The sequence below is a fragment of the Amblyomma mixtum genome, chromosome 7 (assembly GCF_055824585.1).
Source record: "Amblyomma mixtum isolate Tamu chromosome 7, ASM5582458v1, whole genome shotgun sequence".
NCBI lineage: Eukaryota > Metazoa > Arthropoda > Arachnida > Ixodida > Ixodidae > Amblyomma > Amblyomma mixtum.
Genome location: NC_143018.1, coordinates 137,006,322 through 137,019,510, shown reverse-complemented (window position 1 = coordinate 137,019,510; position 13,189 = coordinate 137,006,322). Strand labels below are relative to the sequence as shown.

The 13,189-nt window shown below is 47.2% G+C and overlaps 1 pseudogene; it reads right to left on the bottom strand.

Annotated features, from left to right (window-relative positions):
- Nucleotides 1-1,007: 1,007 nt before the first annotated feature.
- Nucleotides 1,008-12,931, bottom strand: LOC149337674 (endothelin-converting enzyme 2-like; annotated as a pseudogene).
- Between the last annotated feature and the right edge of the window lie 258 nt (nucleotides 12,932-13,189).

The following is a 13,189-nucleotide window of genomic DNA, read 5'->3' as shown; positions in this document are numbered from 1 at the left end:
TACTTCGCAAAGGCATGAGTTTCTTGGCTGCGTTAAATACTGTTTGTTCGTTCTGACCAACCATATTAAAGCACAGCGAAAACACCCATGGATTGGCAGAAAGATTATACGTAGGAAGGTTAATTTAAAGTGCGCAAAAAATTGAGTGACAAAAAACCAGACGGTACTTGGCAACAACAAAAAAAAAAGTTTAGTGATGCACTGTCACTTGCGGTACAAACATTTTTCTAGAACCTGACGGAAATGCATAAAAAATAATTACGGTGCGAATATCTTAGAAGTGCAAATAAACAAAAAAGCAACCCTTACAAAAATATTTTCAGTCTAAATTGGCATTTCATTAAATTTCCTGAACAGAACTTCTTGATAATAAATTCGCTTTGGACTCAGATATTCTATTGAGTTACTCTAACAAATTCGCCACCGCGTTCAAACTGAAACGGAATACAGTGTTGGAGTTAAGACTCCATTCAGCTCACTCGATAAGTTCTTGAGAGTGAAAATTGACGTCAACATTGCCAGAGAGGTATAAAATCATTACCTAGGGTAAAAAGTAATACAGTAACGTGTCCTCTAACGTTTATAAATCCTGATGCATACGCTGCAAATATACGCTTTTCAGGCTTCTACCAAACCAAAGCCGTGTGCACAACTTTGGCTGAAGCAACATTTTATCATTTTATAACTGAAACCACCAAACATTGTCGCAAATATCCCTATCCCAGCACTCTGCAATCAGCGAGCAAGAAGCTCGGAGAGTCGGCATTACAAGACAGCGTGCACATGCGACACAAGTCAATTCACCGGCCTCAGACATGGGTGCTCATGCTTACTTACTCGGTTCCAGTGCCACTATTCAAATTCATTCCACAAACTCACTATACCATCAAGCGAACTGGCTCGCTCGTCTTGGAAAACATTCAATGACATTTCCTTTCGACCTCATTCAACCACGGTCCTCCACCACACGAGAAGTAAAACAAAGTCACAGCTGAAGGTCAGAAAAGTTAGCACCGCTGCAAAGGGTTCATGCGCGAACCAGGCACGCATCCGAATGCGTCAGCAAACTCCGCGACATGCCTAAATGTCGTGCCGCACTGTCCATCGGCCACGCCCGGAGGTCCGTTGGTCCTCAAGCACCGCACGTAGCATGCGGCAACGAAGAAGAGCTGCTCCGGGGACAGGAACTCGAGGCCGCGGACACGCAGTTCTTTGAAGTCGTGGTGCGCTCGGTACGCGTACAAAGCAGCTTTCAAAGAAAGGGGCTCCAGGTACTGCGCGTATGTGGTACTCTCGACCTGCGAACGCAAATATGTAGCTTTCCATCTTGGACGAAGTTATATCCTGCTGCGTTTCATTACGCTTTTGAAAAGGGAACTCGCTAACTTACGATCTATACCTTCCGTTAGACGGCAGCAATAAGCCTAACCGCTCACTGGAATGCGACGACCAGGTCATATGAAATCGTATCAGGTGTTAGACCAGTACTTATTCGCTATCGACAACTCAGCACGATCGCAACCAAACATAATTTTTATTACTAGAGCCAGCCCTTGTTTTTGCACTGAACACAACTAAGCCAGGAGCAGAAATAAATACTTTTAGAACTGTGAGGACTGGAGACAACAGGAACTTGTAAAGACAACGGCAATACCACAGCGGTCTGTCGAAAGCGAAATGGTTGGTGTAACGTTGATAGGCAAAAAGAGATAATGTGCTTTAGAGAATACACTCTAGTTGTTGATATCCTGGCCGAAAAAGTAAGAAAAAATTACTGGTGAGATATCAATCGCCGATGGCAGCCTGAGGTGATAAAGTAGACCCTAAAGACAGAAGAAAAAAAGAAAGCCGCAGGCACCTGCCAGTTAGGCGGAGAAAAGAAATAATTTCTTGAGTTAAGGTTGCAGCGCTAGGCAGAGGAACAGAATAACTGGAGAGCATTGGGAGAGGCTTCGTTTTGCTATGGATGCACTCTGGTTGGTTATCACAACTATTATCATAAGCAGCACCTCTCCTCTCCCTTTTACTATACTGTCTCAATCGAAGGTCGCAGTCAGCGCGGACAGTAATTGCAGACACTTTTCGATCTCACTTTCTGAACAGGCACACAAGCTGCGCGCCGGCGGAAACCACCGTGGCACTGTGCAGTCTTTCCAAGGATGTTTCACATACAGTATGCCAGGATGGTTTTACTCCGTGGAGATCAAAAAGCACACCTTCATATTCGAGGACCAAATTTTTTCAAGCATGTGCAACATTTGATCGAGCAACTTTACTTAGGTCGCTGGACTGAGCGCCTTCAATAGTAATTCGTTTGGTGGTGGGCCTCTCAAGAAAACGTAAAAACAAAATTGCCCTGCCCCCCCCCCCTCCCCTCTTCTCCATAGTAACCAGCCAGAAAGTCTATGGCAATGGATGTTTCATCACAGCGCTATGGCAAGCACAACTTGTAAACCCTTGCGCTCTCACACCTTCAAAGATATTACAACCTATTATTAAGACAGTCATCGCCTTTACCATCACCCATGTAAAGGCCTGAAGAAGGCGGATAAGCGGCTCCTTCTCCGCCTTCTCACCAATACATTTCTGTGCCCGGCAGCACTAAAACATTTTGACCCCTCCTTTAACAGCAGCTGCCCGCACTGCAGTGCGGCATCTCCTGTCACCTATTACATGGTGTGGGCCTGCCCCTCCAATAGCTGTTAACAATGCAAGAGCGGGGGCCAGTTGGTGCTTCACACTGATCAATTCGCGCTACAAGGAACATACACACGGAAACACAAACGGACGAAGCGCATAAAATGCCCCTGCCCTGCCCCTCCAACCTGGCCATTCCCCCCATCCCCAACCCAACCAGGGAGGACTGGGAGGCGACCCTGCTCGGCTGCCACGAATTATAGGCCCAACAAGTCTTATATAGGCCCAGAAAGTATAGGCCCAACAAGTCGGGTTCGCCCGAGTGAGGGCCACCGCCACTGGGGTCCCATACTGGGGACCTCCACCTAGTGCTTCTAAGGATCAGTCTCTTACGGGTTGATCCAAACATACTTCCTGTCCCTTCTTAATAAATGTTCTCACCACCACCATCCCCGATTAATCGCTTACGCCACGTCTCCTGGCCTGCATGGTGAATGCAATATAGTTCACCGTCCCTGTCTTTGACCAAGGTAGCAGTCGAACTCCTGAAGCGAGGTAGCGCGTCTCCGTCACTCACGTATGAAACATGAATCGCGAGAATTATTTCACCCTGAAGAGACGCTGTCCTCTTGAAGTAGTGCGTTTTTCAATCTCTGTATTTTTTTTCACCCAACAAGAGGTGGGCCTTATACAGACGTTTTTATGAAAGAAAAAGAAACCAGCTTTTAGTTCCTAACTGTTCTCTCCGTTAGGTTTCTTTGTCCCTGGCAATGTTTTAGCGCAAAAACCTGTACAAGACGCACGATAACACCAGTGGCCTCAATTATGCAAGGTCATTACCAGTACACGAAAGCCACTAGTAGCTTCTTAACAATGCTGAACACTTCGCTTTACTCTCACCTTATTGGATGTGGCGTTGTCCATTCACTGAAAGTGTTCCGTGAAGGCTTGTATTGCCTCCGGAGTCACAACGTAGGCCCATAGGAGGAGCAGGCTCAGCGCTTCAGCCACGCGACTGCCGATCCCAGCGTAGTTGAGGGCGGGCGTGGCTCTGTGGTCGTAGTACGGGAAGCTGAAGGCGTAGGGCAGCAGAGACACGTCGGGTTCCTTCCTCTCCATGTGGAGTACGTACAGACCCAGCTGTAGGATGATCTCGGACAAGTGTCGGGAAGACGGGTCCAGGAACGACGCTCGAGCTGCGAGTTGCCAGTTGGCCACCAGCGACTCGCCCATGTCAACCAAGCCTTCCTGGTGGACATCTTCCGCGTCTGCATGCCCGGTTCGGAAACAGCATCACGGAGAGCCGCTTCCATTATTGATCTATCGCCTACATGGCTTGGGATAGGCAATCCCTAGACATTTAGTAGCATCTCTACGCGAGACAATTTCAGATTAATTTCAGAGTCTCCATTGTACTACGTCGCAAAAATGCCTCGAGCAATCAGGTTGCGGCCATTGAGATTGTTATCAACTGGGGCTGGAAGGTGAACACTTTGGGAAAGGTGCTCTGTCTGCCTGTGTTGCCTGCGCCCTCTTATGACAACTGGGGTGAAGGTGAAGTGAGGGCAGAATCATGTCGGAATTCCGCAGACAGGCCGGCGAACATTGATTGTGTGGCATAGTCATTAGCATAGTCAATGTGGTATAGTCACAGTGCATGAAATAGCTAGAGTGGGAAACAGAGCTCTGTTTTAAGCCTTCGTGGATACAAGCAAGGCGTGACAAAACGTGAGTAGTGAATTCCTGTGGAAGATACTCAAACATTAAGGTACTGGCCATGAGATAATTGATTTCCTAAAAGAAATATACCAGGAAAATAAAGTTGAAATTGCAGAGAAGAGATAAGAAGCATGAAAACGGTCGAGGTACGACGAGGATTATGACAGGGTTGTCCGCTATTGTCGCTTCCGTTCTTGCTTGATATAATACATATGGAAATAGGGCTACAAGAAAGTAATCTAGATTGTAATCTGTTTTCCAGAATCAGCGGAGAAGTCATGGAGCAGTGGTTCCCTGGTTTAATGTATGTGGGCGGCATTTTAGTATTAGCTGATAGCCAGAAAGATTTTCGGACTATGTTAAAAACTAGTGGAGCCAAGAGATGCCCTAGTCTCCACTTCGGCCGCAGCTAAGTAAGGTGTGTTGATTTTTAGCGATACAACTGATCAGGTGCCCACAATACAAGGCCATGAAATAGCCAGACTGGCAAAATACTAATATCTCGGAGTATGGGTAAACGAAGGACATTTATATACGGAAAAGCGCGAACAGACTGTGGGCGAAAGGGCGAAGAGATGCGGCGATAATGAAACTTAGGGCAATATGGAGGCGGAACAAATATGAATTACTGATAGGAATTTATAATGGCGTAATGGTGACAGGGCTTGCTTTTGTGAATACGGTTTTCTGCCTAAGGGCAAAAGTTCAGTCGGAATTCGAAATGAATCAGAAAGCTGTTGGAAGATTAGCACTAGGAGCGCGCGGCAAAACCACTGACCCGACAGTAGAAGGGGACATGGGCTGGCGATCGTTCGAATCACGGGAAGCTGAGAGTAAAATACTATATGCAGAACACCTGAGGCCATTCGACGATAACAGGTGGGGAGCAAAGGTGTTTAAATACTGCGCTGACCCAAAGTGGTGGAAAAGGGCTACTAAACTAAATAATAAATATCCTCCAGGAAACAGGGATGGAGAAATAAAGTGTTTTAAGGGACAGGTAAAAGCCGCAGCAGGTAAAAACTTGAATAATTCAATGGAAAAGAAAGAGTGGAGGACTATAAAGAAAATGGAAAAGGAAGAGCAGGAAGGAATCATTCTATCATAACTCAAGAGGCAGTGCCCCACTCATTGAAGCTAGATCGCGATGTCTTAGAACGCGATGCTACAAAAAAAAGTTACCAACATGACAAATGTACAGTGTGTGGGAAAATCTGTAGAAACAATTGAACATCTTATTCCAGTGCGGCGGTATTCATCCGGATATCGATGCAGACACAGTCACTCTCCGCGAGACCCTATGGTGTAAAGAAACAATGGTCACATTCGAATGTATCTGCGGCAGACGTTAGCAAAAAGCGATCAGAAGATTGGTGGATTAAAAGCATGGTTGTGGCGTAAGGTTACAAGTACCGGATTATAAACTCCATTTTAAAAAACGTCGAATTTATAGACTGACTTATTGCAGCAGTAACACCGTTTAAGAGAAATCAACAAAACCCGTGTTGTGGCCACCGCCATCACCCGCTTGAATGTGGACGCTGCTATCTTCCGTTAATCCAGTTGAAAGTAGTTGAGTTCAGAAAAAGTCTCCAGAGACACTTAAGACCGCTTACTTGCTAGAATACCTAAACCCGTCCGCTCACTTCGAGACTCGCTTCGTGAACGCAGTCACCACGCACTGCGGTGTGATGTAACTCGATTCCATACAGCTGGCAAGCTCTACATGACATGCTGGTGCATGGCTCTACGTAGCCGCCCAAGCGACGCCGCCACACCTGTTCTCATCTGCGTGCTAACTTCGTGAAGGCAGTCGCGCCGTACAAAGCCCGCGCTCCGCCTTAAAGGTATGACGCAATAGCTAATGTGTTGCTGCCAATATAGCAAGAATTAGTGTTTTTCTACTTAACATTCATATATCACTGTGAGTCTGCATACCACTCCTGGCGCAGTGGTGCAGCGGTTAAGCGATGCGCAACTGCACTGCGATGACCGGTACGGCCACCGGTGGGGCTTGTACGATCCAAGTTGTCCCGAGCAACCTCACGTGGCCAATCATTAATTTAAGCACAGCCTGCCAGGTTGCATGAGCGCGCCAACTTTCATGACTGTCAACACACACACAGACTAACTTTGTCATCGGATCCCTTAGGGGATCGTCCGAAGACATATGAGTGGAGGAAATGAACCCAGACATTTAAAAATCTCTACAATGTCTATATTAAGGATGTGCAGTGCAATGGCTTGGCATGGCGGGATGGTTTTGTTTAATGGCCCGGATATGACAGCCTTAGATTGCCGTTCAACTATTACGTCTACACTTTAATGTTGCCCGTTCACCCAGCAGTGTCATAATATCGTTACATGCGGATATTATTTCTGAAATATTCTTTCCACAGAAAGGGATGCTGGCATCATCTGTATCGATAATAAAATTGCATAGAGTTTACAACATCGTTAATGTTTATATTAAAGAGGAAAGGTCCCACTGAGCTACCCTGTGGTAGGCCGGAGTGGACAGATTTAACTGCAGAACGGGCACTAGTTAGCTGAACCACTTGCTTCCTCTGAGACAAATACGCTGTGTAATTTGCGAAGCCTATCCGCAAATTCCGTAGCGGTGTAAATTTTGTTGTGCAAAGCTGTGTAATTTTTGCACAAAGATGTTTAATGTTTGCTGTATAATTTATTTGCGGCGTTAAGACGACGTATCCTTTGTATAACGAAGAAATACGATGGGAGCTACTGTCGGTCCGTACGTTACTTTAAGGCCGTAAGGCTGTTTAACACAATGCGATTGTAGCCGCAGCGCTGCGTGACTTCCGAATTTCCGACGCTTTGCGACAGAACGGCGCGTCGGTGCAACAGAACGTACTTGAACACAACAGCTCCCACGCGACGATCAAAGAAACCAGTACGTTGCATTTTAAAGTATTCATTCATTTTATGTGACTTGATTGCCAGCGAACTTGATTGCGTGCAAGGTAACTGTAGGACTAGTTAGAACTGCTTTCGGGCCAATCTTTGTCCGGGCGCCTGTCCACGCATACATACCTGATTTGTCGTCGTTGTTCTCGCCTGCCGGTTTTTCGAAGTACTGCAGCACAAGAGATGTCGAGTTCCAGTCGTGGACCACGGTCAGGTTCTCATCATGAAGCTTCCAGCGGAGAAGCTGCCGACGTAGAGAGTGACGAACGTCCAGAATAAGTGCCCAAGCCTCTGGCCGAAGATTACCAGGGAGAGTGGCGCCGCTCAACCTGAAAATATGCGCCATGCGTTTGGTTTGGTTTATGTGGTTTAACGTCCCAAAGCGACTCAGGCTATGAGGGACGCCGTAGTGGAGGGCTCCGGAAATTTCGACCAACTGTGGTTATTTAACGTGCACTGACATCGCACAGTACACGGGCCTCTAGAATTTCTCCTCCAAAGAAATTCAACCGCCACGGCCGGGATCGAACCCGCGTCTTTCGAATCAGCAGCCGAGCACCATAACCACTGAGCCATCGCGGCATGTGTTCGTTCAGTTTTATGTGTAATGAAATAATGGAACCGCACATCTCTGAGGTTCAGGAAGCCGTCCGCTGTTTAGTTCTGATTTCTTACGTCGTCACCGCGACACGGCCGTGGTGCAATGCAGACGTAGGTACGACTGGTGGCGGAACGAATCTCGATTGCTCTTGGTCGTTGGGCGTGGCATACATAGCGCGAGTGGAAATAGCGCTGTGAGGAAAATGTGAAGTCAAATGCTACTTTACCTTGAGAGGACGGACAGAAGGGAAGGGTGTGAGCGATGTGCGCAAGCGATACGCAGAAAAGCAGAAGAGCCAGGCCCCACATGTAGTAGTGTCCCAGCGACAAACGGAATGCAGTTCAATCCGCACGCGAAGCGACGAATGAAAAACCGCCCCAATGTTTTTCTCCTCACTCGTACAGAGATATTTCTCATATAGCCCGTAAATTGCTGAAAGCGACGCATTGCGGTCGGCTTGCACAATACTGTATGCGCTATTCAACGGTGCAACGGACAAGGTTCCCTCTTGCCATCTCCACGCACATCTTTGCATGAAATAGGGGTACAAAGAAAATAACTACCAGTTTTTTTGTTTTTTTTTACGGTTGTTGCACTTGTTTTATATGCGCGCATGTTACTGCCTTTGGAACGTGATTTCTCTTGTTTGTTTTTCTTGTATGCTGTTGCTTTTTGTTGTTTTTATTCTGCGATATGCGCTGTTAATTTTTTACTTGTTTTGACGTAACCTGTTTGTTCGTTTTTTCTGTGGGCTTCACGCATGTCTAATTTTTAAGTGTATTTACAGCTGTATTTTTTGTTTCACTTTCGTGTGTAACCCACTCCTCTCTGTAATGCCCTCTGGCCCTGAGGGTAATGAAATAAATAAATAAATAAATAAATAAATAAATAAATCCCTTTGCTAGGCGCTTAGAGAACTATTTTTTAATGATATTGGGGCCATATAATTAATCCCATGAAAATGGTGCCTGCAGTACTGTTTCCAATTTTCGTCCGTTTGCCTCTGGTACTGCTGCCACGCTGCCTGTGAGACTTGCACAGAATAGTCGCTCCATAGGCAGCTCATTCAACAGCTTTGGAATAAGAGATAGCCAGCACTGTTACGAAGCAGTACCTCGGCTTTCTGGTCACTGCTCTGAGAAAACTGTACTCGATATTGATGCATTTTCAGCCTTGTCTTCGGAACGAAAGTTGGCACATTTTTCTCAGAAAGGCTTCGTAGGTTGAAAGTCATCCATTTAAATCTTTATCAAGGTAGTCTAAATGCCAAACAATTGCCAATTGAGTTTCATTTGGGCATCAGCGCAGTTCCTTTTATCTATCAGTACTAGCTCCCCGAACGAAGAGTTGACTCTCCGTTCAAATGCAAGTTATTGCGAGATTGAACTTGTTCTGGAATCCAGAGGAAAGGCACAGAAACATGCTTGCGCGTGTCTCGGAACCACCTTAAGCAAGAACTTGGTTTCACTTTCCTAAAAGACAGGTGTGAAGTATTGCCACAGTTCAAAACAAAAACTATCAGCGCGTGGTACACTACGACCCACCTGTGAAGCAAGGCGGCGCCGGTGACCACGAATGTTTTGCTGAAGCAGAACGCGCCATGCCCGAGCTCCAACTTCTGCTTGGTGCCGTAGAAGTTGAAGAGAAGCTCCTGGTTTCCAAACCACGCTGCCACCTGAACCGTGCACCAGGATAGTAGAAGGTGCATTTCTTTGTCCCCGTACTCCGCCCACATCTTCAAGAAGTCATAAAGAAATGGACGTGAATTGGTGAGAAACTGGACATCTTCATCCTCGTTCGTCCCCACTCCGTAGTCGAGCAAAGCTTGCTTCCACCGCTCCAGCGTCAGGTTTGGGACTAGTTGGTGCAAATAATAGTCATTCACCTTCAACGGCTTATGTGCGACCGTGTTACTCCAAAGATAGTACAAAACTTTATCTTCAAGGTCTCGCATTTCCTCAAATGTCACCGAATCACCGTGAGTTAAAGTGCTGCTTGCTACCATAAGATTTGTTTTCAAAACTTCGAAATAGTGTTCCCTGCTGCCAGGGGAACGAAGTTGCTCTTTTGCCCTCCGGCCTAATATGTAGAATTCCTGTGATGGTCGCAACAACACATTCTTTTTTCGTCCACGAGAGCTTACATCGACACTGAGGATGCCATCCCAACGAAGTCTGATCGACAGGTGCAGGAGGGTCCGGAGAAGATCTGGATGCTGCGCCCTGAGAGGCCACACGATGTTCGCCGTTTCCAGGGCTGATACCACGTTCGGCAGTTCGTTGCAGCGGGCTCTTCCAACGCATTCGCAACTGAGGTAGAACGCTGCGGCGCGTTGCATCACACTTTGTCCACTCTTGGGTACCTTCATATCTTGAACAATGTGGGACACACGGGTGAGAGTGTACAGAAGTGCATCGTCACTGACGCTGACCTCATAGCGTCTACTCCAGCCATCGCAGACGTATTGTGTGAAGCTGTCGCAAGGGTTCACGGAGGAGTTGATGGACTCTCGCAGCCGCTTCGAGTAGGCAGCGCATGCCAGCGTGTCGTAGGTCTCGTAGTGACGTTGCTCGATGCGCGTTCGAAATGCCAAAAGCGCCGTCACTATAAAGGCCAGAAAGACGCAGGGAATCCCGGCGCAGGTCTTCATGCACACGCGGCTATTAGTGGCATCAGGACTCTGAAAAAGGACGTCATGGGAAGATGAATTAAGTCTCCACTATATCGTGGACAAACGTAAGGGTGTCTGATAAGTCTCGTGTATTAGAAGCACATGAGCCTGTATAGCGTACGCGGACTTCCCTTTGCTTGTGACAGTGAGATGAGCTAGACGTTTTAACAGAACAAAATGGAGAAGGCGCTTGCTATATGGTCTTATTAAATAAATATATATTCCAGCGCAGTTGTTTTTAAAAATAAATAACTGTCCACTCCGTAGCTGGGACCTTGTGAAAATTTTGGCATTGTGAATTTTGAAAGTTCAAGGCATCTCACATGTATCAGCGAGATAACTTTACAGGACGTCAGGATGCGGTAGAAAAATTATTCTTGCGCAGTCAGGTAACTGACTGGCCTAAAATGTTTCAGGGAATGAAAAGGGGTGCATGTTCTGTCTTCTGGTATCAATATCACGTGACTGGATCGCGAGGCAGAGCTGGAATATTTTTTGCCTAGAGCGCTCATGGCGTGTATTTTTGCCTATGGCCTCAGTTTAATTCTGGGGCTATACACGCCGTCGGTACCGAATGTTTCATAAAACATGGCTTCAAAATTATTTAGTCGGTTTGCATGAGTTATTTTGGCAGCGAGTGTATAGGGGGGCCTCCGGCTTTGTCAAGCTGTCGCTTGTGACAGCTTTTACTGCGGGTCTCCCGCGCCATGTATTCATTTGGCGCAAATAAAACCATTATTATTATTATTATTATTATTATTATTATTATTATTATTATTATTATCCATGTAAATATTGACGAGTGGGGCCGTGTTGTATCCAAGAAGGTTAGATTCCCTGTAGCTGCTAGGACCACTGGACGAAGGTGCCTGTTCCTACCCAGGAAGTAATGAAACACTTTAATCGCTTTATTTCTTTTCCTTCGTGAAATGCGCGTAGAATGTGACAACGTCGTTTCCTGCATAACCTTTTCTGAGTCGTTACTGCTCTGCTATATCCTCCACAAAATTATTAACACATACGAATGTGAAGGCAAGATAACCGCTGGTACTTAAGGCTTACGAAACGGATTCCAAGTGGAGGCAAGCGTAGCAGGGGGCGGAAGAAAGTTAGGTTGGAGGATGAGATTAAAATGTTTGCGGGGATACGGTGGGCGCAACTGGCAAAGGACAGGGTTAATTGGAAAGACTTGGGAGAGGCCTTTGCCCTGCAGTGGGCGCAGTCAGGCTGATGATGATGATGCTCCAAAAATGCAATGCAGGACCACAATAGCCAATACCAAATGTACCCAGCTTCAATCTACAATTTGCCGAGAGCAAGCGGCAAAGAGCGAGAGGTAAGAAGGCTGCGAAACTGCTATTAATTCCGAGAAACAAACACCGACTATTAAACTGATGTTGTTTTCTCATGCTTATACGGGCTCATACTTATATAACGACGTCCTGGAAGTGTGCGCCGTTGAAGGGGTACAATGCAAGTATTAACTGCAAAACTCTGTGAGCTTATGAACGTCTCGCCTTTCGAATGCAACAGGTTCTCATCAGGGCTTTCTGTGAGGCCTAGCGAGGCTTGTGGTCGATAAAGTGTACTGAAACCAGTCATGCTGTTGTCCACAATAATTGGTAAAAACTTATCCTTCGGTTTTCGCGGTGTGTTGCTTACCATAATTTGAAAACCCGAGCGCTTCTGCCCCTCATCAGGACGCTCCACGGCGGGCTGCGCCCGCGCGCTCAGTGACCTTGCGTTCGGCTGGCTAGCAGGGAAGCTTGGCTTGGTCGCTTCCTCAGCCTCGACTCCCACTTGGACACGGGTCGCGTTGCGTATGGTGCGCGTCGGGTGGCGTGGTTCTGCGTCAGTGCTCTGGACTTGCTCAGCTGGAACGGTGGTGAGGACACCAGGAACGCCGCTCGGGGCATCACCTGAGTCGTCGCTTGCTGTTGGAAGCGGCGCTTGGCCCTCGCTCGAAGGTGGCTTTACGGTACGCTCTGTTTCCGTGAGGCCGAGCGGTTGTAATCGGCTCGCGGGGACGTCACGACGCTCAGTAGCCGGGAGCTGGGACGACGTTGGCTGCTCATCGTTTTTGGTGGTACCAGGAACGCCTGCTGCTCTAATTGTGGATGTCTCGGTGAGGACAGGCCTGACTGGACAGGCCTGTCCAGTCAGGAGTTTGCTTACCATCATCGGCGACTTCTTGGGTTTTTGTGTCGCTGCGATGCTCGGGTGACCTCTTTTTCGCTTCTTACGCGAGGTTCTGGACGAATCCTTCTCCCGTTCCGGGTCTTTCGCGTGTTGAGGAGCTTTGTTTTTCGCTCTCTTGGAGATTCTGAGGACTTTGACACCTTCGTGGTTTCCTTGGACGCCGAGTCGGGATCCATGGCCGACACCGCTGGGAGGCTGCTTCTTGTTGTTGTAGCCAACGACAGAATGGCACATACCCACTCTGGGGGATCGGCCAAGAATCGGGTGGCAAAGGTTGGTATTCACCTGTACGTAGTAAAGGCAAAAGGAAAGCACACGAGAGAGGAACACCGGGGGAGTCTACCACTAGAAGGGCACGGAGAGGATGAATGCTACGCGTGGGCACGTTTTCTTTTGAACGCGAACAAAAGTAAAGAAGAAGAAAACACCAAGTA